Below are 4,717 nucleotides of genomic sequence, written 5' to 3' on the forward strand. Positions count from 1 at the left end.
ATGCATGGTGGTGCCTGCCCACAAAGAAGTCAAGGTTCTAAGACCTTAGAAACTTGTCGATCACTTTTTTTCCCAAACGAACGTCAGCCTTAACATGGGCTGTGTGTGCGCTTGTGTCATGACCTTCAGAAAAAAGAAATGGATGTTGTGTGTATTTGTTTGCGGCAGATGTGATGCCAAATACCTGGACATCAGCTAAGGGACTCGTACCTGGTGCTCAGAAAGAATAGAAATTCAGACAGATGTATTCAAATGAGTTAGACCCATTTAATTACAATAACAAACATCACAATTCTTTAACGTGCGTGCGAAGTGCAAGATTTGTGGGCTTCAGTTTCCTAGAACACAAATTGCCCACTGAAACTTAAGGAACTGTGTATTAAAATTGTAATAAAACCTACTACTTGAATCCTCTTTTTTTTACTTTAACATGTGACAGTGAATCAAAACAAAAGATGACAGGCTGCTATACATTAAATGCATTAATTTAAACATAAAATGAGCAAAGCTTCTTTCATTCAACTTTGTCAGCACTCTTACAAAGTATTCTTGATTCTCTTCCATATTTGACTTTTCACCCTCAAGATTAAGGCCAGCTAAAGAGGGCATTACACAAACTTTAAAACACACCAATACCCTCAGAACACAGGTCATGGGAGAAATTAAACGCATTCCTTAAAAATGTGCAAATAACAGCATTTAAGACACGGCAAAACATTAACTCAGAAGACTTAAGAACAGCGCTTTAAAATTTAGTAAAACACAATGAAGTAGTGCCAGAAATGCAGGAATAAGGTTTTTGTGAAACTCACTCACGAATGGTCTATCAAGTCTGCTCTAGAAAATACCAAACTTAAGATTCATTACTTTAGAGCTGGCTTTTTGTCCATCAAGCTCAAGGTATAGCTTTTGAAATACCTCAAAGGTAAATTTCAGCTGCTTGGGATAGGTAAGGTTCAGAGCGTAGATTACTCCCATCATCAAAGCACAGGATCTGGCAACATCAATCCTCTCCAGGATCTTGGATCCCTCAACGATGATGGTTGGAGGCCCATCACCAATGATAGCAATCTTCATGATTTGCATTGCAAGGTCTGCGTTGAGCTCCTCCTCATCCTTGTAGGAGAAATTAAATGTTAGGATGTATAAAATACATAGCTCAAGCACTTCAGGATGACGTGCATAAGGGAATGAACTACTACAGGTAGGAAAATAAGCCAAAACAGGTTGTCTTTTGTGTTTTTCAGTGATTTTACTTTGTCATTCTGTAATTTTTAAAAGCTAAATTAAACCATAATCCAACGTTTAAAATAAAAAATGTCTTGTTTTTCACAGTTTTGTTTTTCCACTTTGAAAAGAAAATCTAATAAATCATTTTTAAGGGTTATTCCACTTCTAAGTGAAATTTTATCTATTGCCATATTGCCACAGTTAGTGTTTTCAGTTTACGTTTCCCTGTCTCGTCAGTTCTAATTTGCCCCAGCTGTGTTTCCCTCCTGTTGTCCATTTTCCTGATTGCTCCCTCTATGTATTTAAACCCTGTGTTTCAGTTGGTCATGGTCGCGATCTCCCTCGTGTTGTAAATAGTTTGATGTTTTGTTGTAAATAAATAGTTTGTTGTAAATAGCTGTAAATAGATTTGTCGATACTTTCGTTTTGGGATTTTGGTGGTGAGCTTTAGTGGGGGTTTTTTGTGTGTTTTTTTTCTTTATTTTTACTTTTTTTCGTGTTGCACTCCGGTTGCCTAGGCCGGGGTGTAACAAATGGAAGTGAATAGCAGGTGCTAGCATGTTGTGTGCAAAAGTGAAAAAATAAATAAAAAAATGACTAACAAAAATGAAAACAGTAATGAAAACAAACATTTCTTGGGAGCTCAGTAATCATGTTCACGGCAAATGAAAAGTGCAAAAGTAACACGGAAGATTTGCAGAAGCTGATTTAGACTTGAGACTACATTGCAGTTACGACAAACACCGCTGTAAACATCCACTGCATGGTGCATGGATATAACGCAACAATTGGAAAAGCCTCCAGCTTCCATAAACAAACACACACAGCCACTACTATACAAGCATGGTAAGCTGCAGTAACAATGGATGGGTCTTTGATTTGTTGAAGAAATATTGCACAAATAGCATGTTGGTTTATAGACACTGGTCGGCAGTGGCTTCAACTGCTGTGTTATAACCATGTGGAGGCTTACAGCAGTGCTTTGTCGTAATGTAGTCCAAAGTCTAAATCGGCTCCTGAAAATCCTTCATGTCAATTCATACTTTTCATTTGCAGTCAGCATGATTGTTGAGCTCCCCAGGAATACTTGGTATCATTATTGAGTGATTTTAATCACTTTTGCACACAAAATGCTAGTACCTGCCATTCACATCCATTGTTTATGCTCTGCTAAAGCTGCTGCCAGATCAGGAAAATGACTGCGCTGGCTACAAAATTTTTTATCCTGTGTGTTTATGTTGCACCTTATCACGGAAACAGGTTTCTATTCAGCAAATTATGTTCAATGACAATGGCAATAAACATCTTCGGATTGTAATTCTGAAATGCTTTTTTCTCACTTATACATGGCAATCTTCACTTAGGGTTGGAATGTCCCTTAACTCATTCAGTGCCAGCCACTCTCAGATTTCATACCCCCCTCAGTTCCAGAGATATTTAGCTTTTTCACTGATTTTGAAGGCTCACAGAATATTTTGTTCTATGACTATGTGAATTCTGAAACCACCATGACAAAAATGAGTCTCTCTTCTTTCAGCAGCAAAAAAAAAATGTTTCTACCTCTGTTATTTAGAAATCTGCAGTAGAAAAGACAAACTTTCATGACAAAACACCTGTTTCTGGATCAAAAGCGCTTTGTGTAAATAGGTTTTTCTAGCAGATCAGTGACTTTGATGTAAATATTTCGTGTTTCAATGATTCATGCAACATCTCAACTAAGTTTTACTACTATGAAGTAAAAAAATCACCTGTAAAAAATGTACTTTTGGCAGATTATTTTTTGTATAAAAATAGTTGTTTATAGACAATTTCAACATTTGAAAAATATATAAGAAAAAAGCGACTGATTTATGATTCAGAGAGTCTGTGTGTGTGTGTGTGTGTTACTCCCGCATGTGCACAAGTGAGTGCGCGACTTAGTCTGTTCACCCCCCACCCGGCCATCGGTTCGTCTATCAACAATTTCTGTGCGTTTTATGCAGCAAATCGTTCATTATTCTGGTCCCTGCTGCCTTCAGAAGTTTCTAACAGGAGATACTGGTCAGATAAATCTGGTTCATGTTCACTGGAATCGCTAGAAAAACCATGACGTCAGGCTGCAGACACCTCAAGCTCGAAATGACGAGCTGGATCAAAAATCGCGCCACAATACTCGTTCTCAGTAGAGCTGACTGTCACGCTGGTGGGATTTTATCCATGTAATCAACTCCACCACCTTCTCAATTCAATAAAAAGCTCAAGAGGCGTCTATGGCACTGAGCGTTCGGATTCATTTTGACGTCTAAAGACGTCTATGGCACTGAATGACTTAAATACTCAACCCTGAACAGAAAATCCAATGAACAAAACACAAAGACCCAACAGAGACATGCATTCAAAACTAAACAAAAAATTAAAAACCAACTCAAGTACTTACGCTGTATTGTTTGAAAAGATCCTCCTCCTTCTCTCCAAGATAGACTATGAGGCAGCGAACAGCAATTTCTCTGCGCTTTTCAACTGTGTTGTCCTGAATGATAGAAAAAAATAGGTGTTCAAAATACTCTTTTTCAGTGAAAAATGTGATTTTAGGCTACCCCATGACTTAAATGAACAAAAACAATCTAGGTAAGGACATGGCAGAGGCTGTACACTGGGGATATGGCGTAACCTATAATGTTTCATCAGCTCTTCCTTAGTGGAGGTTGCAAATTTACAGATTTTGCAAGGCCAATCCATACTTCATGATTCTGAATTACTCAATTCAAGCTTACTTGTTAAAGCTTACTTCAGAAGGTCCCTTGGTATTCGATACCAGGAGAAGATGATGGTTTGAGCCTTTGTCCTGGCAAGAAACACAGCAAAGTAACTGAATATTTCGGTGAGATTCCCACTTTCTTTAGAAGGCTGACCACGTCTTAACTGGAACCCCTAGATCTGCAACGCCAGGACAGTGTATAACACCAGAAAGTTGTGCCTGCACAAAAATACAAAAGATGGTATTTTCAACTTCACCTGTGAGTCTTCAATACAGTGAATAAGTTTCACCTGTCAAAGCTGTGTGAGCTAGAACCAAACATTCAAAACTACATAGACCTGAATACACTGGGTGCTGGAAAGCCTAACGTGGCTTTCCATAGATCAAATATACATAGAGGTGACATGGACTGGGCCAGTCTGTTGGAGCATGTATCCCCACTGACCGCGATCTTGGAGGGGTCTCCACTCGCCCCCAGTGCATGTATTTCTACTGAGGAATGTGTTAACTCAAAAAAAAAAAAAAAAAAAAAAAAAAAAAAAAAATATATATATATATATATATATATATATATATATATATATAGTGTAAAAGCGAAGCTCTCAATTTACCGGTCGATCTACGTCCCTACCCTCACCTATGGCCACGAGCTGTGGGTAGTGACCGAAAGAACGAGATCGCGGATACAAGCGGCAGAAATGAGCTTCCTCCGAAGGGTGGCTGGCCTCTCCCTTAGAGATAGGGTGAGAA

General features: G+C 38.5%; 1 long non-coding RNA gene across 1 annotated transcript; it reads right to left on the reverse strand.

The window, feature by feature from the left end:
- Positions 1–247: 247 nt before the first annotated feature.
- LOC145421131 (uncharacterized) lies at positions 248–4,516 on the reverse strand. Its single transcript, XR_013902435.1, has 2 exons — positions 3,984–4,516; positions 248–1,116 (listed from the first exon to the last, which is right to left on the reverse strand). It is a non-coding gene; the product is annotated as an uncharacterized LOC145421131 (long non-coding RNA).
- Between the last annotated feature and the right edge of the window lie 201 nt (positions 4,517–4,717).

This window comes from Astatotilapia calliptera, chromosome 16 (genome assembly GCF_964374335.1).
Source record: "Astatotilapia calliptera chromosome 16, fAstCal68.1, whole genome shotgun sequence".
NCBI classification, from domain to species: domain Eukaryota; kingdom Metazoa; phylum Chordata; class Actinopteri; order Cichliformes; family Cichlidae; genus Astatotilapia; species Astatotilapia calliptera.